This window comes from Meriones unguiculatus, chromosome X, assembly GCF_030254825.1.
Source record: "Meriones unguiculatus strain TT.TT164.6M chromosome X, Bangor_MerUng_6.1, whole genome shotgun sequence".
Classification (NCBI taxonomy): domain Eukaryota; kingdom Metazoa; phylum Chordata; class Mammalia; order Rodentia; family Muridae; genus Meriones; species Meriones unguiculatus.
Window position 1 is genome coordinate 155,292,146 of NC_083369.1, and position 11,762 is coordinate 155,303,907.

The 11,762-nt window shown below is 40.6% G+C and overlaps 1 pseudogene; it reads left to right on the forward strand.

Moving 5' to 3' along the window:
- Nucleotides 1-1,586: 1,586 nt before the first annotated feature.
- On the forward strand, nucleotides 1,587-2,462 carry LOC132650045 (mortality factor 4-like protein 2; annotated as a pseudogene).
- The last annotated feature ends 9,300 nt before the right edge of the window (nucleotides 2,463-11,762 follow it).

Consider the following 11,762-nt stretch of genomic DNA (forward strand, 5'->3'; position numbering starts at 1 on the left):
CATGCTGCTCTGGAGATAGATACTTTTGAGAGGCTGGGGCTGAATGCAGTCTGAGGGGTCAGCAGGTTGTTGCTCTTTGCCAGTGCTACACTGGTGAGGAGAGGGAAATTGAGTACTAGTGATCTTGTTTTTCATTGTCCTTCCACGGGGCCATTTTTTTAAATAATGATTACAGTTTTAGCCTTGAGGAAACAATTTTTGGGGTCCGATTGCCTTTCTTTTCTTTTTCCTGTTTGGAAAATAAGTCATCTGCAGGCTTAAATTTTTGCTGTATCTGCTAAAGTAAGTTAGACTCTTAACCTCTTTTGGGTGTTGAATCTCCTAGTGATGTAGATGACTCAAGTTGTCCTCACTGGCTAATGCATACAATCTTAGGGAGTCTCTCCTTGACCTAACCCATGTTAGGCCAGGAGTCCCAGGAAAATCTGAAAGCAGGAGAATTTCATTATCCATGTTTAATGCTTTTGCTAGCTCATGAATATTTATGAATAGGGTATGATGCTTGATTCAATAGTTACCCGAATACAATATCATCATTTTTGTGCCGGGCATTTTAATTGCTACAACATAAAGAACAATATTATAGTAGTAGGTCTTCTGTTTCTGTCTTTGCATAATTCATTTGTAAGATTCAGCACTTACTCAGCACTCTAGGTTTCTTTTGAGATGCCATTCCTTGTGTATCCCAGGCTCAAGAGTTGGCTGTCTCCTCCAAGTGCTTGGATTTACGTGTTCAACTGCCTCAGCTTGTCCTTTCTTTCTAAGTCTCTCTCTCTCTCTCTCTCTCTCTCTCTCTCAAACTCTCCACAGCCCCCTGGCTGTCCTCAAACTCCCTCTGTAGACAATGCTGGCTTCAAGAATGGAGATCTACCTGTCTTTGTCTCCCAAATGCTGGGATTAAGGTCATGGTCTGCCTTTGAAATTTTAAACTCTTAATAACAAGTTGAGATCACACATGGTAGGTAATGTACACTGGTCAGAAATTTACAAAGACAGAAACAGGCAGATCTCTGTGAGTTGGAGGAGACCCTGGTCTACAAAGCGAACTCCAGGACAGCCAGGTGTCCAGTACATTCAAAGAGAAACTCTGGCCTCAAGGAAAAAGAAAATAGCCCACAGGATTATAGAATGAGATCTGATGTCCTAATGCGGCATCCAAAATGTTGTTGCTATCCTCAGCCCACCTCTTCGGGTCTTATCCTTAGAACTCAGCAACAGAACAGCTAGCTCAGCATTCCATATGGATTTTGCTCCCTGGTTCTTCTGGCTAGCTGAATCACGTGACCTTTTCCCCCTGTTTAAGGTTGGAAGAGCGGCAGTGATCACATGTCGGCTGCTGCAAAGAACTGGATTCTCCTCTCAGGTCATCCTCAGAAAAGCTATCTTTGCTGTGCAGTAAATGATCGGGAGGTCTGACCCTAGTTGCGGAACCTGTTTGCATTCCTGCTTGCAGAATACAGGGTTGTATTCCCACTTCATCCTTCCAGACCACCCTAGGAGATCTGTAAGCCTCTGCCCTGGAAATTGCTAGGAATCTTTGGAAGGGAAAGAAAGAAGAGTGTAGGATGGACTAGAAAGAGGGTTGAATGAGTTCCAGAAAGCAGGCTTCTGAAACTCGTGGACAACAACCTGCTGAAGAAGACAACTCTGAGAAACCAATTGGAAGCAACATGCAGAGACATCAGATGAGAGGAGCTGCCTCAGGAAAGGAGTCAGCTGGTTCCCAGGAAGAGAATGTTGAACCAGCTGTTCCAGGAAAATGGGGAGGTCACCCTGCTGAGAACTCCCCTTCTGGTTCAGTGCAGAAGACAAGGAAGAACCAGCAGAAGACTCCTGGCAATGGAGATGGTGGCAGTAGCAGCGAAATGCCCCAGCCTCCACGGAAGGAAAGGGCACGAGCCGATGCCACTGTGGAGAGTGAGGCGGCGTTGAAGAAGAACAGAGTGGATGTGGAAGTGGAAGTGAAGATTCCTGAAGAATTAAAGCCATGGCTGGTGGAGGACTGGGTCTTGGTTACTAGGCAGAAGCAGTTGTTCCAACTCCCTGCTAAAGAGAATGTAGATGCCATTCTTGAGGAGTATGCCAAGTGTACCAAGTCCCAGCCAAGTGCTGACAATAAGGAGTATGCAGTTGATGAAGTTGTGGGTGGGATAAAAGAGTATTTCAATGTGATGCTGGGCACTCAGCTGCTCTAGGAGTTTGAAAGGCCCCAGTATGCTGAGATCCTGCTGGCTCACCCTGATGTGCCAGTGTCACACATCTATGGGGCACCACACCTACTGAGATTATTTGTGAGAATTGGGGCAATGTTGGCCTATATGCCCCTCGATGAGAAAAGCCTGTCATTACTGCTGGGCTATTTGCATGATTTCCTTAAGCATCTGGCAAAGAATTCTGTTTCGCTGTTTACTGCCAGAGATTACCAAGTGGCTTCTGCTGAGTATCACCGCAAAGCCCTGTGAAGGTCTACTGACCACTCGCTGTAGTCTGCTCTCTGTAAACACTTTTGTTTAGTCCTTTCAGTGTAGAATTGATGATCTTTAAAACTGTCAGTGTAAAATAGGGCCTATGTTAGGTTGATTTCCTGTTGTGTTGTAAGAAGAAACAAACGGAGTGTCTCCTGACACCTTTCCTCACATAAAAGTTGCTGCCAGTGTATGCAGTAATTAGACAAAGAAGAAATTCAGTAGAACATTTTATTGCCTAGTTGACGACATTGCTTGGATACTGGTGGTTCTATCCCTTTTGACACTACACAGTTTTCTAACACGTGTTAATGCTGCATGGTGAGATGCCCTGGTTCCTAGTGCCAAAGGTTCAACTTAAATGTGTATGCCTGAAAACCCATGGATTTGTGCTCTTATTTCTTGTGGTGCATGACCTGAACAGCCCATCCTCTGCAAATCCATTATTTGTTGTTCCTTAGGCATTCATGCTATCATTGCTGAAATTGTTGAAAGACAGTGGTTTGTTTCCTGGTTTCTGTATTTGAGTCTAATACACGTTCTAACATGATAGAGACAATGCATTATTGTGTAGCCACAGTTTTCTGAAAAGTTGATACTTTGGGAATCGTATTTCAGATCTTAAATAAAATTGTTTCTAAATTTCAAAGCATAAAAAAAATGATTCTGTCCCTTTGCCTTCATTGCTTACCTCTAGAGTCCAGTCCAAGTTCTCCCCAGCTGTTAAAGACATATTTCAAACAATTAGGTTCCTGGAGAATTAAGAGCCTTTGTTTATTATGCTCTTGGAAAACATTTTAGAAACGTTCTGTAAATGTGAAAAAGTAAATGCGTTTATTCATTATTAAATTTAAAAAATCAAAGAGGGAATCGAGGTGTAGCTCAGTGGTAGAGTAATGGCCTAACACATACAATGCTCTAGGCCAGTTCAACCTTTACACAACTATGACCCTTTAATACAGTTCCTCATGTTGTGGTGACACCCCAATCATGGGCTTTTTACTCCCACTTAAAGCACTCCTTCCTATACCCACACTCTAGATTTTGGCAACTACCTGCAAATATTCCACCTCAGAAATACTAAATCCTAACCAGTCCTATACTACAACAGAATATATTAATTAATTATGACTTAGTTCACTTACAGTTAAATATAGGAATGGTGCTAGCATAATCAAGATGTCACTTGGTCTATAACACATCTTTTCTCAATACTCTGACAAATGTTAAAAGCTTAGCAATATGGAAAGCCCTTAAACAGAAAATCTGATATTTTAACAGAAGTATCTCCCTAAAGTACACAGCATGCCACTATGTTAAGCCATCAGGGCAACAAGACAAAGGACACAGGTTAAAGGTGTTAACAAGTTTTCCTGTATGAGTACAGATTCACCCATTCACATCCAGCACATATGTGCAGCAGTATGGGAAGCTAACAGAATCAGAATTGCAATTAGAAAATTAGCCCACAATCCCATAGGATATGACTTTTATCAACTAGAGTTCAAAATAGTTTGCTTTGCCTTTACTTAGACTTCATTAATTCAAAAGTTACTGAGGTCAATACTTTCTCCCCTTCGCTGAGGATAGTTCAAATATGTTATGCAATGAAGATTATTTCATCAAGTAGGTAGAGGTTTACATCTACAATCTCAGCACTTGGGAGTTAGAAGCAGAAAATTAGGAATTCAGATTTGCTTTCATCTACACATAGTGACTTCAAGGACAGCCTCGGCTTCATGAGGCCCTATCACAGTGGTTCTCAACCTTCCTAATTCTGAGACACTTTAATAGAGTTCCTCATGTTGTGGTGAACCCCAACCATAAAATTATTTCATTGCTGTTTTGTAACCGTATTTTTGTTACATGTATGAATCGTACATATACAGGTTATCTAATATGTGACTCCTTTGACCCCCAAAGGGGTTGTGACACACAGTTTGAGAGCTGCTGCCCCATCAAAAAGTACAAAGGAGAACGGTGAGTGGAGAGGACAAAGAAAATGAAAATGGTGGAAAGTACCTAAATTATTTTGTCAAGCTGGGCCTGGTAGTGTTGACCTGTCACCCAGCTACTTAGTATACTGAAGGAGGCAACTTGCAAAATCAATGACTACATGGGCAACTTATATAGACCCTGTCTCAAAAAATTAAAACAAGCCAGGAATATAGCATAGCAGTAAGCCATTTAGCCAGAATGCATTGAAACGCTACTTAAAAAATAAAAATCACATTCTGCATTCTACCCTGGAGTTTTTGCCTGTCTCCTGAATGATTTTTTATATTTGTGTTCATTACAGTTCTTGTATTATAAAGTTCTATGGTTTGCCTAAGACAAAATGCCATGTATCCACACTACAGAACCACAAGCACACAAGATATTTTTACTGTCTAAAATACCCTCTATACTTAGTCTATTTGATCCCATTCCTTGGACAACCACATTTTTTTCACTACCTCTACTCTTTTACCCTTTCTCCTTAGTCATTTTAGACAGGTTGCCTTCACTTAGGAATATGGAGTTCAAATTCAACATGTCTGCATGACCTGATGGATCACTTCATTAGTCATTGATCATATCCCATTACATCAAACTTCTTGGGTCTCTTGATTCCATCTATTACTAATTAATGAAAGTTATCTGGGTTGCTACCACTTTAAAGATCATCAGTAAATTTGGTGCAAACATTGACCAGCAGAGAAAGTTTAGGTATTCTGATGAGCTAGGCAAATATTTGGGTATACTGCTAATGGGAAGTAGGATAAACATATAGTTTGCTGTGTTAGTACAGCCAACCATCCCCAAAGTGGCTATACCATTGTGCATCCCCACTAACAATAATTTGAGGTTTTGTTGTTAGATAGCCACACCAACACCTGGCAAACTCTCAGGTTATGGTTAAAATTTAGCCATTCTAACATGTGTATTTCCTGTTTGGGGTTTTGGGTTGTTTTGTTTTTAAAGAGGCTTTTCATTTCAATTAAGTAGGTGTGAAGAACACACCTTCAAGAAGAATCTAAGGCTTCAGAGTCAGACATGTGCAATGCTAGCACAAACACCAGTGGGGACTGACCTAGTCTTGCAGATCATTAGAACTGTGACAGGTGTGTGGTTACAAAGTTCCACACTCCTTAGTAATTACCCCAGCCTCACCCTCACAGGGTCCTGTTATTTCTAATGCACAGTTGTATGGAAAACAAGGTTTTCTCCACAATGCATTTGTGGCATTGCAGCAAGAACTTCCTGTTGTCTTCTTATAGAACATGCTATATGAAGACTTCACGTTTAAAGTTTATCTAATTCTCTGAATATTTCCTTGGGATTTTTTCTTCTTCTTCTTCCAGAACAAGCTTAAACGAGAATCTCTTAAAAGGCCTCAAATGCCCTTGATTTCCTTCATAAGCCTATCCTTCCACCACCCTTACCAGAAAAGCCATGGCCATGGCCTTTCATCAGTATCACAGTCCACTTTCACTGCTACTACCCTATCAGTCAATATGGTAAAAGATCACTGCCATAAGTTCATCACCTGGTCTTTCTCAGTGCTACCTACATTATGTTCAGAAATCTTCAGTCAACCTGTTTCCGTTGTTCTAAAAGGATAATCCACTTCGTCTTCATTCATGTTAAGCTTTTTAAGCTTGGTGATTTTATTTTTCAAAGAAAATGGGAGGCCATTAGATGTAGTCAAAGTCAGCTCTCTACTCTGCTATTCCAATGTGATCCATGTCCACACCAGCCTGACTTCCATGGTCTTTTTCTCCTCTCCAGGACCTACTACCTGTGTTCTGCAAAGACTGCTACTGGTCTTTACCTCATCAGCCCTCAAACTAAGTATCTTTAGCAATTTCTTCTTGAATTTTACCTCACCCTTTGGGAACACAACGTCCTCACAATTACTCACTTTTATCACAACGTTCAGTGCCTCTGTGTGATAAACCATTGTCCCTGTCAGTATTGTATTAAGGTTGGTATTGAGTAACAAATTTACCTTTACCTAAAATCATAGTCTTATACCAATTAAAACATCACTTCAGTTTTACTTACAAACTGAATGAAGACGGATGCAGAACTAATACAACTGCTGTCACATTACTTTCAAAAGTCTTGATTACGTGGGATTTCCATCTACCCTGATGATATTAGAATCTTGCCCTCTGCCAAAATGTAACCAAATATTGGTCATTAAAAGCAGAGATGTTTTTCCCTTAATCTTTTAAAGATAACCATTCTATGTTCCTCAAGCATGCCCTTTCTGCCACATCCTCTCTACTTGGAACCTCCACTCATTCTTTCAACTCCTGACAGTTTGGTTTTATTTCCATCATGAAATACAGACTGTTATCCCTAAGGCTACAATGGTCTTATTCCAAAACCAGTGATCAATTTTCCAGGTCTATCCACTACACACTACACTTTCCACTATATACAGCACCTCTTCCTCCTTTCTAATTTCCACAGCTTAGTTCCCATGACACTACTCTTCTTTCCACCCAGGTACATTGAAACAGCTTCTTCTTGGGTCTCCATCTGCCTGTTAAGGATGCATTAATGTTCTGCCTCTGCCACAGCTATGTTCCTTTCTTATTTCCATAGTTCAGGTCCCATGACAATACTCTCCTTTCCAACCAGGTACCTCAAAACAGTTTCTTCTTGGGCCTCCATCTGCCTGTTAATGTTGCATTAATGTTCTGCCTCTGCCATAGCTCTCTCCCTCCATACAGTAAAACACTGTCAGTTCAACCATCTCCTCCAGGTAAGTCCCCAAACAGGGCTAACAATAATCCCTCTTCCCAGGCTTCAGATAACTTACAAACCCTTCCCAGGTGGAAGGTCCTCACATTGTCCCTAATGAAGAAAGCAGGGCTCAGATTCTGTGGTGCCACAATACTCTGCATTTTATTACTACTCACATTCCAATCTAAGCCAACACATGTGTTATGGTTCTACTTGTGAACTGTTCTTCACAAGCACATGTTTAAAATTGGTCCCTTGCTGTGAGATCTATCAGTGAAGTATGTTGGAAACTTAAAGAGGTGGTATCCATTGAGTTTCAATAAGTGAGTGGTTGAGGGTGGATCAGAGGTGTTATTTTCCGATCCATAGAACAAAGGAAGCAGCCTCAGAGTCCTGTTGCCTCCAAGAACCCCAACATGCCTTCCCCACTATGGAAGACTGTGTAACCCTCAAAAGGATGAACTGAAATAAACCAATCCTACCACATGTTGTTTCTGCAACTCCTTTTCTCACAGTGTTGAGAAAAGTAACTAATCCAACGTTAGCACCCTGTGTGAAGATTACTAACTCATATGGTAACACATGTGAAAAGCTCTAGACAATAAAATGTGTAGTTCCTCAGCAGGCATCATACCTCCCCAGAGCTTCAAATGAGAAGGAAAGATAAGCCAGTCACAGAGCAAAGATCCAAAATCTGCAACTGTAGCTGAGTCTCAGCTATAGAATTGGTATAGCTTCATGAATTTCCATGGCTGAGATCACTTAAAGACCATTGATTCCAGAACTTACTCTGGTCCTTCTGTGAGGATTTCTTTTCTTTCAGCAACTCCTGATTTCCCTGAAAATCTCATACCAAGATTCCATTTTCTAGGGCCTGGCATGGTGGCACACACCCTTAATCCCACCATTCAGAAAGCTGAGAGGTAAATGGATCTCTTGAGTTAAAAGCCAGCCTCGTCTGTATAGTAACTTCCAGGCCAGCCAAGGCTACATTGTGAGATCCTGTTTCAGAAACAAACAAAAGATTCTCATTTTCAATTATCCTCAAGGATATTATAATGCAGTGCTAACATCATCCAAACCAATTTGATTCAAAGTTTACTTTAAGGAATCAATAGAGCTAGGTAAGTCATACTTCTCTCATTATTCCTCATATTCCTCATATATTCCTCAGAAATATATATGCATTTCTCTATCCCTTCCCACTATGCATGTTACATTCTTTAAAGCAACAGATTTCTAAAAGAATTGGCATTTTTTTCTTGTACACTAATTCTATCTTTCAATCAGTGTGTGGTCTTAAATTAAAATATGAGTCAGGCACTTTCTTTTTAAAATCTCTTGATGATTCTCCATGTCCCACAGAATAAAGTCTAAGCTTACAGATCCAAACACTTAAAATAATGGTTTACTCCATGCTTTTGACTTTCATACACTCTGCCCTAGACCTTTCTCTTATCTTTTAAGTTTGGCTACCGAGCTTAACTTTTCCATGAAACAGCAGTGGTTCTCAACTGTAGGTTGGGGTCCATTGGGGGCGGGGTCAAATGATTCTTTCACAAGAGTTGCCTAAGAACATCAGAAATCAGATGCTTACACTGCAATTCATAGTATTAGTAAAATTACAGTTATGAAGTAGCAACAAATATAATTTTGTGGTTGGAGTCACCACAACATGAGGTCACAGCATTAGGAAGTATGAGAGCCAGCCTGAGTTAGAGGCTCCTATCTTCCACATTATCATTCTAAAATATCCCCCACTACTTCATTTTGTTTTCTTTTAACTCTGTACAGTCAAAGACAGTATTTTAATCCTCTTTAAGCCCAGAAACTTGCACCAAGTAAAAATGGAATTTACATGAATGAATGAATGAGTTGAGTAGACAAGGCATACGAAATTAACAGAATTTTCTGCTAGTTTTTTCTGAGTATAATTATTAAGTTCCATCAAAGCAAATTTATCAAAACTTTAGCAAGGAGATTCAAGGGAAAACTCTGTTCACTTCTAATTAATTGATTTTTTTTGTTTTGATACAAGATCTTAGTATGAAAAACAGGCTAGCAAAATAAAACTCTGTGTCTTCAAACTCCCACACATCCTGAAATTACAAGTACTCACCACCATGCCCATTATAAATATCTTGTTTTTAAAGAACTCTTAAATTACCCATATATATATGTGTGTCTATATATATATATATATATATATATATATATATATATATATATAGTGTGTGTGTGTGTGTGTGTGTGTGTGTGTGTGTGTAAGTATCTGCAGAGTAAATGAGTTATCTTCCTCAATCAATTTTTAGTCTTGTTTTATGGTCTCTCACTGAACCTGGAACTGGCTGTTCTCTGGCTGAAAAGTCCCTAAGAGATACCTGTGTTCATTTAGCCAAACCATCACGCCCCCCCCTACACACCAAGAGTTTCAGGTGCACACTGACACAAACTGCTTTCATGGGATTGGTGGTGATCTGAACTCTGGTCTTCATGCATGTAGAGAAAACACTTTATCCACTAAGCCACCTTCTTAGCACCCCTATCATGCTCCTTTGTCTTTGTAAGCAAACATTTCTCAAGATATTTGATCAGACTTAACAAATATATTTTTAAGTCTGTGAGATGACTCATTGAATAGGAGTACCACAATGACCTAAACTCCAGGCCACAGGACCTACAAGATGGAAAGAGAATCAGCATTTGAAGTTTTCCTCTGACCTCCACATGTACGTGCCCATAACACACAACAGCACACAAGCCTGCATGTACCTTCCTTATTACATTAAAAATATAATAAGGACAAAAGTACAACATTTTCTGGGAATTATATTTAGTAAGGGTTAAAGACTAGTAACTGCTGCGACTTGGGGAGATTGCTCTGCAAAAACACAACTTGACGCTCTCCCAGGGCCTGAGTTTGGTTCTTGGCACAGACACCAAGTGGGTCACAATTGTTAGTAACTGCAGTTCCAGGGGATCCAATGCCCTCTTCTGGACACCAGGGCACACGCACTCAGGCATGCATACCGACACCCACACATAGAAAGAATAAAGATGCTACAATTGAAAGGTGCCCTTTTCGGGATTTTTCTTTTTTTTTTTTTTTTTTTTTTTCTTTTTCTTTGGTGGGAGCTGTAGATCTAGCTTGGGCAGGGGTACAGACAATGTGGTCTGTGGCAGATAATGCTGGATGCCTCCTGCCTCCTCCGAAGAGGAAGTAGGGTTTTGGGCGCTGGGAAGTGCCTGGGGATCACCTCTCAGTGTGTCTCCTCCCAGAAGAGTTTGCGATGACCTGATTCTAGATGGAATCAGATCATGGTTAGTCTCTTTCTTCTTGGAAGTCTAGATAACTCTGTTCAGTGTTTATCAACCCCTTCACTTACCAATTTCCGTGTTGTGGGTCCTCTCCCTTTCAGCTAAGCTGCACACTAGCTGCTGCCGTCTTGGAAGATCGAGAAAAGATCATTCTGAGTGAAATATCCCAGAAGGAGAAAAACAAACACGGTATATACTCACTTATATAGATATGTAAGATACGATAAACATAATGAAATCTATACACCTAAAAAAAGATAATCAAGAGAGCAGATATGGGGTAAGATGATCAATTCTCTTTTAGAAAGACAGATGTGATGTGCATTGAATGTATGACAGGAGTCTACTGAAGGCATCTGAGAGACTCTAACTAGCAGTGTTTTCAAAGCAGATACAAAGACTCATAACTAAACCTTCAGCAGAGTACAGGGAATCATATGAAAGAAGGGGAGTTAGTATGATGGGAAAAGGATAGGAGTTCCACAAGGACCAAATATATCTGGGCACAGGGTCTTTTCTGAGACTGACATTCAACCAAGGACCATGTATGGATATAACCTAGAACCTCTGCTCGGATGTAGCCCGTGGTAGCTCAGTAACCAATTGGTTTCCCATAGTAAAGGGAACAAGGACTATTTCTAACAGGAACTCAATGGCTGGCTGTTTGACCTCCCCACCTCCCAAGGGAGGAGCAGTCCTGTTAGGCCACAGAGGAGGACATTGCAGCCAGTCCTGAAGATACCTGATAAAACAGGATCAGATGAATGGGGAGGAGACCCCCCCATCAGTGGACTTGGAAAGGGGCAGGGTGGAGATGAGGGAAGGAGGGTGGGATTGGGAGGGAATGAGGGAGTTGGATACAGCTGGGATACAGAGTTAATAAAATGTAACTGATAAGAAAAAAAATAAAATTAAAAAAAATGAAAAGGTTTAAATGTAGGAGATTTCTCCATGCTCAGCTGGAGACAGCCTCAAGCTGAAAAACAGCAAACCAAGTAATGCAATTGAAAAATGGATAACAGAGCTAAACAGAGAACTCTCTGTAGAGGAATATCGAATGGCAGAGAAACACTTCAAGAAATGCTCAACATCATTAGCCATTAGGGAAATGCAAATCAAAACTACCCTGAGATTTCACCTTACACCCATCACAGTGGCCAAGATGAAAAAGTGAAGTGACAGCGCATGCTGGAGAGGTTGTGGAGAAAGGGGAACCCTACTCCACTGCTGGTGAGAATGTAA